This window comes from Lissotriton helveticus, chromosome 7 (genome assembly GCF_964261635.1).
Source record: "Lissotriton helveticus chromosome 7, aLisHel1.1, whole genome shotgun sequence".
Lineage (NCBI taxonomy): Eukaryota > Metazoa > Chordata > Amphibia > Caudata > Salamandridae > Lissotriton > Lissotriton helveticus.
This window is the reverse complement of record NC_136068.1, coordinates 1,160,189,694-1,160,205,625: the sequence shown is the minus strand read 5'-3', so window position 1 is coordinate 1,160,205,625 and position 15,932 is coordinate 1,160,189,694. Positions and strand designations below refer to the sequence as shown.

General features: G+C 46.5%; 1 pseudogene; it reads right to left on the bottom strand.

Annotated features, from left to right (window-relative positions):
* Nucleotides 1-15,932, bottom strand: part of LOC144767289 (monocarboxylate transporter 7-like) — a 108,739-nt pseudogene that overhangs the window by 74,077 nt on the left and 18,730 nt on the right.

Below are 15,932 nucleotides of genomic sequence, written 5' to 3'. Positions count from 1 at the left end.
ACTTTTGTAAATAACTTTTGTGAAGATTATGTTCAGTGTATTTTATTGTGACGAAAATCCAAGAACAGAAGTGAAATATTAACATATTTTTGTGACATTTGTAATAAAGCTTGAAACGTTGAGAGAACATATTTGAACCAGTTGTTGCTGAATGGTTGCACAGATTGATGCTGTGTTGGTGCTGAGTGATGTTGTGGTGGCGACTAGTGATGCTGTGGCGTTCAGTGATCCTGTGGTAGCGCATAGTGATGTTGTGATGCCCCTGAGTGATGCTGTGGTGGTGTGGAGTGATACTGTGGTGATGCGATAGATAGATTAAGTGAGTGCGATAGATAGATTAAGTGAGTGAGAAAGATAGATAGAGTGAGGGCGATAGATAGATAGAGTGAGGGCAATAGAGAGATAGAGTGAGGGCGATAGAGAGATAGAGTGAGGGCGATAGAGAGATAGAGTGAGGGCGATAGAGAGATAGAGTGAGGGCGATAGAGAGATAGAGTGAGGGCGATAGAGAGATAGAGTGAGGGTGATGGATGGATAGATAGATAGAGTGACGGTGATAGATAGACAGAGTGAGGGTGATAGATAGACAGAGTGAGGGTGATAGACAGAGTGAGGGTGATAGATAGACAGAGTGAGGGTGATAGATAGACAGAGTGAGGGCGATAGATAGACAGAGTGAGGGCGATAGATAGACAGAGTGAGGGCGATAGATAGACAGAGTGAGGGCGATAGATAGACAGAGTGAGGGCGATAGATAGACAGAGTGAGGGCGATAGATAGACAGAGTGAGGGCGATAGATAGACAGAGTGAGGGCGATAGATAGACAGAGTGAGGGCGATAGATAGACAGAGTGAGGGCGATAGATAGACAGAGTGAGGGCGATAGATAGACAGAGTGAGGGCGATAGATAGACAGAGTGAGGGTGATAGATAGACAGAGTGAGGGCGATAGAGTGAGGGCGATAGAGTGAGGGCGATAGAGTGAGGGCGATAGAGTGAGGGCGATAGAGTGAGGGCGATAGAGTGAGGGCGATAGAGTGAGGGCGATAGAGTGAGGGCGATAGAGTGAGGGCGATAGAGTGAGGGCGATAGAGTGAGGGCGATAGAGTGAGGGCGATAGAGTGAGGGCGATAGAGTGAGGGCGATAGAGTGAGGGCGATAGAGTGAGGGCGATAGAGTGAGGGCGATAGAGTGAGGGCGATAGAGTGAGGGCGATAGAGTGAGGGCGATAGAGTGAGGGCGATAGAGTGAGGGCGATAGAGTGAGGGCGATAGAGTGAGGGCGATAGAGTGAGGGCGATAGAGTGAGGGCGATAGAGTGAGGGCGATAGAGTGAGGGCGATAGAGTGAGGGCGATAGAGTGAGGGCGATAGAGTGAGGGCGATAGAGTGAGGGCGATAGAGTGAGGGCGATAGAGTGAGGGCGATAGAGTGAGGGCGATAGATAGATAGAGTGAGGGCGATAGCTAGATAGATAAATAGATAGATAGAGTGAGGGCGATAGATAGAGAGAGAGTGAGGGCGATAGATAGATAGATAGATAAATAGATAGAGTGAGGGCGATAGAGAGAGAGTGAGGGCGATAGATAGATAGAGTGAGGGCGATAGCTAGATAGATAAATAGATAGATAGAGTGAGGGCGATAGAGAGAGAGTGAGGGTGATGGATGGATAGATAGATAGAGTGACGGTGATAGATAGACAGAGTGAGGGTGATAGATAGACAGAGTGAGGGTGATAGACAGAGTGAGGGCGATAGATAGACAGAGTGAGGGTGATAGATAGACAGAGTGAGGGCGATAGATAGACAGAGTGAGGGCGATAGATAGACAGAGTGAGGGTGATAGATAGACAGAGTGAGGGTGATAGATAGACAGAGTGAGGGTGATAGATAGACAGAGTGAGGGTGATAGATAGACAGAGTGAGGGTGATAGATAGACAGAGTGAGGGCGATAGATAGATAGAGTGAGGGCGATAGATAGATAGAGTGAGGGCGATAGATAGATAGAGTGAGGGCGATAGATAGACAGAGTGAGGGCGATAGATAGACAGAGTGAGGGCGATAGAGTGAGGGCGATAGAGTGAGGGCGATAGATAGATAGAGTGAGGACGATAGCTAGATAGATAAATAGATAGATAGAGTGAGGGCGATAGATAGAGAGAGAGTGAGGGCGATAGATAGATAGATAGATAAATAGATAGAGTGAGGGCGATAGAGAGAGTGAGGGCGATAGATAGAGTGAGGGCGATAGATAGAGTGAGGGCGATAGATAGAGTGAGGGCGATAGATAGAGTGAGGGCGATAGATAGAGTGAGGGCGATAGATAGAGTGAGGGCGATAGATAGAGTGAGGGCGATAGATAGATAGATAGAGTGACGGTGATAGATAGATGGAGTGAGGGTGATAGATAGTGAGGTTGATAGATAGTGAGGGTGATAGATAGATAGATAGATAGATAGATAGATAGATAGATAGATAGATAGATAGATAGATAGATAGAGTGACGGTGATAGATAGATAGACAAAGTGACGGTGATAGATAGACAGAGTGAGGGCAATTGATAGACAGAGTGAGGGCGATAGATAGAGTGAGGGCAATTGATAGATAGAGTGAGGGCGATTGATAGACAGAGTGAGGGCAATTGTTAGACAGAGTGAGGGCGATAGATAGAGTGAGGGCGATAGATAGAGTGAGGGTGATAGATAGAGTGAGGGTGATAGATAGAGTGAGGGCGATAGAGTGAGGGAGGGCGATAGATAGAGTGAGGGCGATAGATAGATAGAGTGAGGGCGATAGATAGATAGAGTGAGGGCGATAGATAGAGTGAGGGCGATAGATAGAGTGAGGGCGATAGATAGAGTGAGGGCGATAGATAGACAGAGTGAGGGCGATAGATAGACAGAGTGAGGGCGATAGATAGACAGAGTGAGGGCGATAGATAGAGTGAGGGCGATAGATAGACAGAGTGAGGGCGATAGATAGACAGAGTGAGGGCGATAGATAGACAGAGTGAGGGCGATAGATAGACAGAGTGAGGGCGATAGATAGACAGAGTGAGGGCGATAGATAGACAGAGTGAGGGCGATAGATAGACAGAGTGAGGGCGATAGATAGACAGAGTGAGGGCGATAGATAGACAGAGTGAGGGCAATTGATAGACAGAGTGAGGGCGATAGATAGAGTGAGGGCGATAGATAGAGTGAGGGCGATAGAGTGAGGGAGGGCGATAGATAGAGTGAGGGCGATAGATAGATAGAGTGAGGGCGATAGATAGATAGAGTGAGGGCGATAGATAGAGTGAGGGCGATAGATAGAGTGAGGGCGATAGATAGACAGAGTGAGGGCGATAGATAGACAGAGTGAGGGCAATTGATAGACAGAGTGAGGGCGATAGATAGAGTGAGGGCGATAGATAGAGTGAGGGAGATAGAGTGAGGGAGGGCGATAGAGTGAGGGAGGGCGATAGATAGAGTGAGGGCGATAGATAGATAGAGTGAGGGCGATAGATAGACAGAGTGAGGGCGATAGATAGACAGAGTGAGGGCGATAGATAGACAGAGTGAGGGCGATAGATAGACAGAGTGAGGGCGATAGATAGACAGAGTGAGGGCGATAGATAGACAGAGTGAGGGCGATAGATAGACAGAGTGAGGGCAATTGATAGACAGAGTGAGGGCGATAGATAGAGTGAGGGCGATAGATAGAGTGAGGGCGATAGATAGAGTGAGGGCGATAGATAGAGTGAGGGCGATTGATAGAGTGAGGGCGATAGATAGACAGAGTCAGGGCAATTGATAGACAGAGTGAGGGCAATTGATAGACAGAGTGAGGGCAATTGATAGACAGAGTGAGGGCAATTGATAGACAGATAGAGTGAGGGCGATTGATAGAGTGAGGGCGATAGATAGACAGTGTGAGGGCGATAGATAGACAGTGAGGGCGGGCGATAGAGTGAGGGCGATAGAGTGAGGGCGATAGAGTGAGGGTGATAGAGTGAGGGCGATAGAGTGAGGGCGATAGATAGAGTGAGGGCGATAGATAGAGTGAGGGCGATAGATAGAGTGAGGGCGATAGATAGAGTGAGGGCGATAGATAGAGTGAGGGCGATAGATAGAGTGAGGGCGATAGATAGAGTGAGGGCGATAGATAGAGTGAGGGCGATAGATAGAGTGAGGGCGATAGATAGAGTGAGGGCGATAGATAGAGTGAGGGCGATAGATAGAGTGAGGGCGATAGATAGAGTGAGGGCGATAGATAGAGTGAGGGCGATAGATAGAGTGAGGGCGATAGATAGAGTGAGGGCGATAGATAGAGTGAGGGCGATAGATAGAGTGAGGGCGATAGATAGAGTGAGGGCGATAGACAGAGTGAGGGCGATTGATAGACAGAGTGAGGGCGATTGATAGATAGAGTGAGGGCGATTGATAGATAGAGTGAGGGCGATAGATAGAGTGAGGGCGATAGATAGAGTGAGGGCGATAGATAGAGTGAGGGCGATAGATAGAGTGAGGGCGATAGATAGAGTGAGGGCGATAGATAGAGTGAGGGCGATTGATAGACAGAGTGAGGGCGATTGATAGACAGAGTGAGGGCGATTGATAGACAGAGTGAGGGCGATTGATAGACAGAGTGAGGGCGATTGATAGACAGAGTGAGGGCAATTGTTAGACAGAGTGAGGGCGATACATAGAGTGAGGGCGATTGATAGATAGAGTGAGGGCGATAGAGTGAGGGCGATAGATAGAGTGAGGGCGATAGATAGAGTGAGGGCGATAGATAGAGTGAGGGCGATAGATAGAGTGAGGGCGATAGATAGAGTGAGGGCGATAGATAGAGTGAGGGCGATAGATAGAGTGAGGGCGATAGATAGAGTGAGGGCGATAGATAGAGTGAGGGCGATAGATAGAGTGAGGGCGATAGACAGAGTGAGGGCGATAGACAGAGTGAGGGCGATAGACAGAGTGAGGGCGATTGATAGACAGAGTGAGGGCGATTGATAGACAGAGTGAGGGCGATTGATAGACAGAGTGAGGGCGATTGATAGACAGAGTGAGGGCAATTGTTAGACAGAGTGAGGGCGATACATAGAGTGAGGGCGATTGATAGATAGAGTGAGGGCGATAGATAGAGTGAGGGCGATAGAGTGAGGGCGATAGATAGAGTGAGGGCGATAGATAGAGTGAGGGCGATAGATAGAGTGAGGGCGATAGATAGAGTGAGGGCGATAGATAGAGTGAGGGCGATAGATAGATAGAGTGAGGGCGATAGCTAGATAGATAAATAGATAGATAGAGTGAGGGCGATAGATAGAGAGAGAGTGAGGGCGATAGATAGATAGATAGATAAATAGATAGAGTGAGGGCGATAGAGAGAGAGTGAGGGCGATAGATAGATAGAGTGAGGGCGATAGCTAGATAGATAAATAGATAGATAGAGTGAGGGCGATAGAGAGAGAGTGAGGGTGATGGATGGATAGATAGATAGAGTGACGGTGATAGATAGACAGAGTGAGGGTGATAGATAGACAGAGTGAGGGCGATAGATAGAGTGAGGGCGATAGATAGAGTGAGGGCGATAGACAGAGTGAGGGCGATTGATAGACAGAGTGAGGGCGATTGATAGACAGAGTGAGGGCGATTGATAGACAGAGTGAGGGCGATTGATAGAGTGAGGGCGATAGATAGAGTGAGGGCGATAGATAGAGTGAGGGCAACAGATAGACAGTGAGGGCGATAGATAGAGTCAGGGCAATTGATAGACAGAGTGAGGGCGATTGATAGAGTGAGGGCGATTGATAGAGTGAGGGCGATTGATAGAGTGAGGGCGATTGATAGAGTGAGGGCGATTGATAGAGTGAGGGCGATTGATAGAGTGAGGGCGATTGATAGAGTGAGGGCAACAGATAGACAGTGAGGGCGATAGATAGAGTCAGGGCAATTGATAGACAGAGTGAGGGCAATTGATAGACAGAGTGAGGGCGATTGATAGAGTGAGGGCGATTGATAGAGTGAGGGCGATTGATAGAGTGAGGGCGATTGATAGAGTGAGGGCGATAGATAGAGTGAGGGCGATAGATAGAGTGAGGGCGATAGATAGAGTGAGGGCGATAGATAGAGTGAGGGCGATAGACAGAGTGAGGGCGATTGATAGACAGAGTGAGGGCGATTGATAGACAGAGTGAGGGCGATTGATAGACAGAGTGAGGGCGATTGATAGATAGAGTGAGGGCGATAGATAGAGTGAGGGCGATAGATAGAGTGAGGGCGATAGATAGAGTGAGGGCGATTGATAGACAGAGTGAGGGCGATTGATAGACAGAGTGAGGGCGATTGATAGACAGAGTGAGGGCAATTGTTAGACAGAGTGAGGGCGATACATAGAGTGAGGGCGATTGATAGATAGAGTGAGGGCGATTGATAGAGTGAGGGCGATAGATAGAGTGAGGGCGATAGATAGAGTGAGGGCAACAGATAGACAGTGAGGGCGATAGATAGAGTCAGGGCAATTGATAGACAGAGTGAGGGCAATTGATAGACAGAGTGAGGGCGATTGATAGAGTGAGGGCGATTGATAGAGTGAGGGCGATAGATAGAGTGAGGGCGATAGATAGAGTGAGGGCGATAGACAGAGTGAGGGCGATTGATAGACAGAGTGAGGGCGATTGATAGACAGAGTGAGGGCGATTGATAGACAGAGTGAGGGCGATTGATAGACAGAGTGAGGGCGATTGATAGACAGAGTGAGGGCGATAGATAGACAGAGTCAGGGCGATAGATAGACAGAGTGAGGGCGATAGATAGACAGAGTGAGGGCGATAGATAGACAGAGTGAGGGCGATAGATAGACAGAGTGAGGGCGATAGATAGAGTGAGGGCGATAGATAGAGTGAGGGCGATAGATAGACAGAGTGAGGGCGATAGATAGACAGTGTGAGGGCGATAGATAGACAGTGAGGGCGAGCGATAGACAGTGAGGGCGAGCGATAGACAGTGAGGGTGAGCGATAGAGTGAGGGCGATAGAGTGAGGGCGATAGAGTGAGGGCGATAGAGTGAGGGCGATAGAGTGAGGGCGATAGATAGAGTGAGGGCGATAGATAGAGTGAGGGCGATAGAGTGAGGGCGATAGCTAGATAGATAAATAGATAGAGTGAGGGCGATAGATAGATAGAGTGAGGGCGATAGATAGATAGAGTGAGGGCGATAGATAGATAGAGTGAGGGCGATAGATAGATAGAGTGAGGGCGATAGATAGATAGAGTGAGGGCGATAGATAGATAGAGTGAGGGCGATAGATAGATAGAGTGAGGGCGATAGATAGATAGAGTGAGGGCGATAGATAGACAGAGTGAGGGCGATAGATAGACAGAGTGAGGGCGATAGAGTGAGGGCGATAGAGTGAGGGCGATAGAGTGAGGGCGATAGAGTGAGGGCGATAGAGTGAGGGCGATAGAGTGAGGGCGATAGAGTGAGGGCGATAGAGTGAGGGCGATAGAGTGAGGGCGATAGAGTGAGGGCGATAGAGTGAGGGCGATAGAGTGAGGGCGATAGAGTGAGGGCGATAGAGTGAGGGCGATAGAGTGAGGGCGATAGAGTGAGGGCGATAGATAGATAGATAGATAGATAGATAGATAGAGTGAGGGAGATAGATAGAGTGAGGGAGATAGATAGAGTGAGGGAGATAGATAGATAGATAGATAGATAGATAGATAGATAGATAGATAGATAGATAGAGTGAGGGCACCCAGAAAAAACGGGGCAAAAAGTCCCTCTGTTCACCAAACACAATATCTTTGTATTCTCAATGTCGGGCATTTATTGACAATCATTTATGGTGGCTGGAAACCTTTGATATAGAGTGTAGAAGTGAGTTTTTAATCACACTTATTTTAAAGCACCGAGACGGAAAATTACGTTTTTGATTACTATGGGAGGATAAGTGCAAAGTCTGCTGAAATGGAATATTTCGATATAGTGCACTGGCCCAAAAAAAAGTGTGTAGAAAATGGCCAGTAAATGTGGGCTTGCGGCCAGCAGTGCTGATTTTAGAAGTGGTGAGATAGGCTCGATTCTCCGCAGCTCAACATCCTGTGATTCTGGGCAAATCACTTAAAGTCCCGATACTTAACAAAAAAACTAAAAAAACACATGAATGTGTGCCCTTGTGTAATGTAACTGTTGCTCCTGTACAATGCTCCAGTGCATTCGGGTCAAGTTCACGCTAAACAAAATGTGTAAGAAATCATAAACACTCTGTTGAAAGAGTTAATTTGAAAGCGGTCTGCATGCAAATCCCTCTGTATGTTTTGTAATTTCGGTCAAATTCTTGTCAACAGACATGACAATGTGTAAACCGAAAAAATATATATGCCACTATGTTGGCTGAGTGCGTTGTTGTACACATTAATCCATTGCCGTTTTCGACATTTCTGTTTCAGCCATTAAACACAAAATAACGAAATCACAACATTGCACCCATTTTAAAGTCGATACCGAGAAGAAGGCGAGGCGCTACATTCATCAAAGCTCTGCTTCATATGTGAAAGAACATACGCACGTGCATTTCCATATAGCTTCCGGTTGAGCATAGTGACATGAGTGGACAGGTACTGTCTGGTACTCAGTGCCTGCGACTCTAGAACTCATAAGGGAGAGTGTTTACGGGTACTTACCTGGCGCGCATGATATTATCGTATTTTAATTGCATGTATGTAGCGCTTACTACCCCTGTCTAGGCGTCAATGCGCTTTTCGGCAAGTAGCACGCTACTCCAGAACCCAACAAAAAGGATTAATGATTAGGGATGCTGCTTGAGCAGATGCTAATGCACGTCCTCGCCCCTCCCCCCTGCAGAGAGGGCGGTACGTCTGTCTCGTCCCGACCACTCTCCTTAACACCCGTGTGTTGTCCTTAGATTTTCTTTCTAGTTTGTGAAAATAAGTCACCGAGCGCTGTCCTGGGACAGACAGATGCTTCCCTGTTGCTATTATCCCAGGCTGGACATGCCTGCCACGGCCTGTAATTAGCTCCAGGCATGTGCAAACAGCCCCCCGCAATGCGCACACACCATGCTCCGCCAAAGGAGCATTCTGAAATCCAAGGAACCCGTTTTACAGCTCACTGAAGCAATATACACAAACCTAGCGGTGTCGACTTTGGAACAGGGGAGTTAGGTATAAATCCCGGTATCGGTACAACACCCTGTGATTCTGGACAAATCTCGTAATGTCTCATTCCCTATACATCTATGTATCTAGCCTGCGTCTCTGGTAAATTGCTCCAGTGCCCTCGGGCCAAGTTCACTCTATAGGAAATTGAAATAAAGATAAGAACGAGGGTTCTCACTTTCTTTAACTTGAACCACACACATCGTGTTTACAAAACTGTGTCAGTTTCGGGAAGATTGGGGGCACTTCCTATTTCTTTAAAAGAAGTTATGTCTCTTTGAATCCGTTATTGTGCTCAATTTTGACTCATGGTGGAGACTGAAAACCGATCCGACACCCGCCGGCCGAAGGAGGTAATTTGCCGCTCCAAGCACACGTGTCTACTCATTGGAGGTAATCGAATTAATCGTGTGTTGGCTAATCCGGTTGATCAACCTATCAGCGCGTTCGTTTGGAAACATTCCTCTATTTAATAATAAAATAATAATAAAACAATTAAAAAACAATAAACAACCTGTTAAAGTTTGCCACTAAATCTTTGATTGACAATAAAAAAATGAAAATATCTCCTCCCTCCTTGCACGCCTTTTTTGGCATATATGTATATAGCCACAGCTGAAATTAGATTCATTGTGTACAGCCTGTGTTTTCTTAAATGACAAAATAATTTGTAAAAGGATATCGTAATTCTCCAACTTTCCATTAACAAGCATTGAAGAAAGCTGTGCGCGAAACCGAAACCTGACGTGGGGCGGGACTTCCACCTTCTGCGGGAAGCCCGCACACACAGAGTGGTTGGCCCAGAGAGGAGCAGTGGTGACGCGGGGCTCCCATGCCCGAGGGAGAGCCCCGCGGAGGCTGCAGAGTCCGGAGTGGCACCGATGCGGTGAGTGGGGTTAGTTGTACGGAGGGGGTGGAGTCTCTGTATGTGTGCGTGTGTGCGCTTGTGTGTGTGCGGGGGGCGGCGGGGGTGTGTGTCGCTCTGTATGTGTGAGTGTATGCGCTTGTGTGTGTGTGTGGGGGGGGTGGCGGGGGGGAGGTGTGGTGTGTGTCTCTGTGTGTGTGCGCTTGTGTGTGTGCGTGCGTGTAGGTGCGCTCGTGTGTGTGTGTCTGTGTGCGCGTGCGTGTGCGAAAGCAGGGGGAGGTGTGCCTGTGTGTGTTGGAGGCTAAAGGAGACAGGAGATGGTGAACGCGCACGCTACCTGATCCGATTACGGCAGGCGGCGAGTGCACATCTCTTGTCTCCTCTTGCCTCCTTGTAAGCTGAGGTGACGCGATGCGTCGCAGGGCGAGACCTAAAAAGTGTTCCCGCGGTGGCAAAAAGGATCCCAATGGTGTCAATGTAGTTCTAATATATCCAGAAAGCTAATGAATAACAACTATAATTGATATTTATTATTTAATAAATATATTATTTTTCTTCCAATGCCAAAGATCACATACCTTGTCTAAAAACGTAGTGCTAAAAATCCTGCAACTAAATTACAGTATGTACACGCACACACATTCTCTCTTGGCGACTACAATATGCCAAAGGATGTCTGGGAAACATCATATAACTTTTCAGAAAACACGTTAATTTAGAACACTATTATGTAGAGATTTCAGTGAAAAGAGTTAAGGAGTAAAGCTGTTTGAGCTAGATAACAAAATGTGAACTGCTTTCAAACAAGCACTCTATGAATCCGCATGGTCGCAAAGTGCAACACCTGGACACCAGTACTGGTTGTTATTGCAAGACAACCCTGCAAAGACAGGTACTTTATAGTTCCACCTATTACCTACCTTGCAGGCCAAAATCACGCTTTTGACAATGGCGAGATCTCACACATTTCCACCCAGAGGAGTGGCAGGAGTGCAGTAACGTATGACTGCTGGAGAGATCACTTGTTTTATAAATGGCTTTCTTATCTAATTATTCTTACTATTGGCACAATTGCTTCACCTTGACAGGAATGTCAAAGAGTGCCCATTAACCGGAGTTAACTTGCTAGAAAGTAAGGGCTTCCACATGTTAGCACAGCAACAGAGCGGTGTCTAACACAAGCATGACTTTCCTGTCAGTTGTTGGTGCACACAGTGGGGTGACACCACGCTGTTGTGGGGATGAAGGCGTGAATGTGCGCCTGTGCACTTCTTTTATTACTCATAGCCCAGAGCACCATTAAGTGGCAAATGTTCAGCAGCTAAGCAACCAGATGTACATGTTTGCAGGCATACCGACCAATGAGGTTCCCCTTCTCAGGCAGCAGGCCACACTTGTCCAAGTTTATGATATCTGATCCACTGTAAATGGAGGGCAATTTTTATCTATTTTGTTTTCTATGGCCATGAGCATCTCATACACATCTTTGCCGGCCGTGGTCCTATGTTTGGATCACATAGTTTTGTCTGTAAAAAAATGTCTGTTGGAGAGGAAGCATTATTTTCATCAGACCTCACCCGAAAAAGGTTGTTTACATAATATGATTTTTTAATCAGAATGCCTCCATCCGTTCCTGGTTTCCTTAGGCATCATGTAAGTCCCTCTTTCAGATGAGGACATGTCCATTGAAGCCTTTATTGGGACATTGTTCCAAATTACTCTTAGCAGCGGAAACGAGATGGACAAGACAGGCGTGAGGCTGATGAAGTGAACTCAAGAAGAAATGTCCAGAAGAATGCAAGCAAAAGGCTCAAGACTAATTGTGGATTAAACTCCCATCTACATTTCGGTTCGAGTATGAAGAATGTAAGACCTCTTACATCATTTGACAGAAGAAACAGCCGAGTGGCAGTGAACATAAAGTACTTTAAGCAGCCAGGTACTATGAGGAAGGATATGAAATGAGTCCTCGCTGATGTCAAGTCAGGTTCAGTACAGTTTATTGTCAGGAAGACATCAAGCCAAAAACGTATTTAACTGATGAATGCTTAGAGAATCAATTTGTTTCTCTAACCATGAACCAAAACAGTACACTAAAGTTAGAAAACAAGCCCCCAAGCCATTGTGAAGTTGTTCAAATGGAACAGTTCATTAACTCCTGTAGCCTACGTTTATTCTTAGAAGCAGGCTAGACCTTCTTAATAGTGTTGAAGAAGTGCACATCAACACATTGCTGGAGGAGCACAGAGGCAAGGTAAAGACATCCAATCAGAAGTGTTCCACTTATTCTTATAAGTGAACATAGTTTGGAACTTTCAGCTGCACATAAACTCACGCTTTTGGCTCCGTACAAGCTACATGTCTAATTTCTCAGTAAAACATGCTCTCAAAGAAACAGCCAAAGTATTGATAGGATACAAGCCAACAAACCCATGTTGTCAAGGGCCATTAAAACAAAACCCCTATGGCATGGTCGAATGCCCAGCATGATGGAGACCTTCCTCGGGTGCTCCTGTAACTGGGATTGAAACCATGGCCAGAGGGTTCATCTGATGTCTGAAAGTGGAAACGGAGAAGGTTAAAAAATAAGGAGCGGTTATGAAAAGACTACAGTATTGCGGTGGCAGAAAAAGCAGTGAAAGAGTGATGAGAATCCCACCTTATCGTGGAGAGGGTTTAATCGGAGGCCTATGGATTAAAATTTGGCTTCAGGCAGTGAGGAACAGACTATCCAGCATAGGATCAGATGCCCCGGTGGTTTGTGGCCCTGAACCATAGAAGAGGAGTTGTTAAAATCCATGTATGTTGCGCTCCAGCACCATATGAAAATAAATACATAGTCATATATGACAAAGGGGTGATGGGGTAAGAATAAAACGAAATGCAGAGAGGAGGACTGAGACTTTTTTACCCAAAGAAGCAGACATCAAGATCCTTCGGAGAATTCCTAGGTGGCAGGTAAGAATTGACGCATCGGGCAATACTAGAAAACCAGTTTAACAAACGCAATGAGTGATCCACCAGACAGGAAGACAAAAAAAAAAGAAAACTCTGGACAACACATTCCCTGAATTAGAAAAGCAGGACAGAACAATGCAAAAATCCAACAGGGGATGAATGAATGGGTCAGTAGATCAAACTCACTCATTAAAGGTAATGAGTCCTTATCCGTTGGAGCACCTTTGTGTGGAAAATGTGATGAGGTGAGTCAAATATGGTAACTGGGGTTGCTAGTGGGTGCAAAGATGATGAACCCATGACTTTCGACTTCCAAACAATGGCTGACTTTTTAGCCTTAGATATGAAGGAAGCCCTACTATTTTGATTGTTTCTATAGACTAAAGGTTTCGTATGACTGAATGGATCAGAGGAGGAGGCGGGGTCTTGCTACAAAAATTAATGCTTCAAACGAGCTCGAGATGCCCTAGCGAGCTGGGATTTTAAATAAGTGTAAAAGCTAATTCACGTTTTCAGACAGAGCTGGTTTTTAAGTCTATGCCATATTTCTACAGAGTAGAAGATGCAAAAAAAACAGAGCTGCAGATCGGTCAAGAATGAATCTTTCGCTGAGAGCCATCAGCATCCAATCCTGAAAGCTGGGTTGAGCCTAAACAGAACCATCGTAAATCACAAAACTGGAAAGCCATAACTTCATGCTGAATTTTGGGGCTGGAGACAACGACAGAGGGAAACGTGCGCTTTACTTTTTGCTCTTTCTGCCAAAAGGGTTCCCTTATCTGCATTCCAAAAAGGCTTTGCCAATTAGCTCTCCGGGGCACCGCATTCACTTTCAGTTACTTCCCAACCTAGCGGATGATTAGAAGCAGGGGTTCCAGGCTGAAGCTGCACAGATAAATAAAAAATACATTACCTAGTATTCCTTGCGCGGGCACACGTTGGGGTCAGAGGGTAACTTGTTTTACGTACGCACCGTCCTCAGCTGAAGCGTGCATATTCGAGATCTCGTCCCTCGTGTCTGTTGCGGCTGCAGTTAGGAGTGAGCGGCTTATATAGATTTCCGTTTACGTCCCCACACTCAGCATGCCGAAAGCTAAGGGAAACGAGACTGACCCGCTGGCTGCCAGGTGAGTGGGGAGTGGTGGGGGGTTTGGGGAGGGGGGCGTGTGCGCACGTGTGTCTGTGTGTGCGTGTGTCTGTCTGTGTGTGTGCGCGTTTGTCTGTGCGTGTGTCTGTGTGTGTGTGTGCGCGCGTGTATGTGTGCGCGTGTGTCTGTTTGTGTATGTGTGCGCGCGCGCGTGTGTGTATGTGTTATCCGCTTCCTGGCAATGTGGGACAGGAGATGTGCACAGCGTGTGGGTGAACGTGCGCGCTCACATGGGAGAATCCCCTGTGTGTGCACATCCCCTGTCTCAGATTCCCAGGAAGTGGCCGACAATAGATACTTCGCTGGACGCAATGCTTCGCATTGCTACACCAACTCGACCTAAAAAGAAGAGGGCGGAGAGTGCGCATCGGAGGAGAAAAAAGTGGGACCGCAAGAGAAACCGAGAAGCCAGCGTCAGAGTGAGCCACCCGCCATTCCTGGAGGAACGTGGCTAGCCCGGTTACGTGCTCGCTGCTGTTGGGAAGAGATAGTAAAGTACTGAGATTAGACAGTGAACCAGAATTAGAGGATTGTGCAAAGCAGAGACTTGAATTAATACTGCCTAACCACTACACTGTAGGTGGGAGGATAGAAGAGATAGTAAAGGCATTTTACCCTTGTTTACCATTGGAATTTTGAGTTAAGCTAATTCCCCAAACAAAGGAGAAGTTCATTCGCTATAAAATCCAATTCATTTCCCTTTTGAATTAAAATTACATTGAACACTTGGTGATAGGCTGTCATTTCTCAAGACCTCTCCCTGAAATAAAAAAACACATAACAAGTAAAAAGCAAAGCACTTACCTGTAGCGTTCTCTTCTTTTTTTATGGGCATTCCACTTTCTGACGGTCCTAGCCTTCAGAAACCTGAGAAGTAGAGAGACGAATTCAAGGTACGAATGCTAAATTATGTTATTGAACAAGATGAATAAAGGAAAACGTGTTTGAAATAATATTATTGTCAGACTGATATTTCCCGCATATTTAACATTGCCCTTCCTGCAGCTTCACCCCAGATTTTTTTCCTTGTTTAGCTGAACCTGTTTTTGTTGGCCATAGGACTGTGTTCTTTAGTTCTGCTAGCTAGTGGTAAAATGCTTGTGCAATCCTTTATATGCATGGTAGAATTGGTATACACCAATCTCCTTTTTAAGTATGGTAGAATAGGTATATACCTGATTGGTATATTTAATATACTTATGGGTCTGTGGTAGGGGCCGTGCTAGGGGCAAGGCTTAGGATAATGAATGGGCATAGCACTGGGGTTTTCCTTTTGCTTGTTGCCTTTATTAGGGTATGCAAGTACACAGTAGAGCAGAACACATTCCAAACATAATGTGTCCATGAGCTTCCTTCCACTCCTTCCCAGTCTCTGTTTTCCCGTTAGTCCACTCTCTTTGCACCCCAGTTACTGATATTTCCCTCGTACTCCGGTTTCCCAGGTACTGGTATCTCCCTCCTATTCCAGTCTCCCAAGTACTGGTATTTCCCTCCAACTCCGGTCTCCCAAGTACTGGTATTTCCCTCCTACTCCGGTCTCCCAGGCACACAGGCTGGCAATGTCCTTCAAAAACAAAAATACAATGTGTCAGGGCAGCTTGTTGGTTAGCCTTTCGTACCTTTGAACGCCCAACCCATCATTTCCTTCTTTGGGGCAGTGTTCTCAAGGTAGAAAGGGAAAGAAAGCGAAAAAACAAACAACAACAACAAAAAGAAAGAATCAGGAAAGATGTACTTCCTCTCCTGACTCTGCCCTCTGCCTCAGTGTAGTGTTCTTCCTTTTCCCCAACCAGCTTCT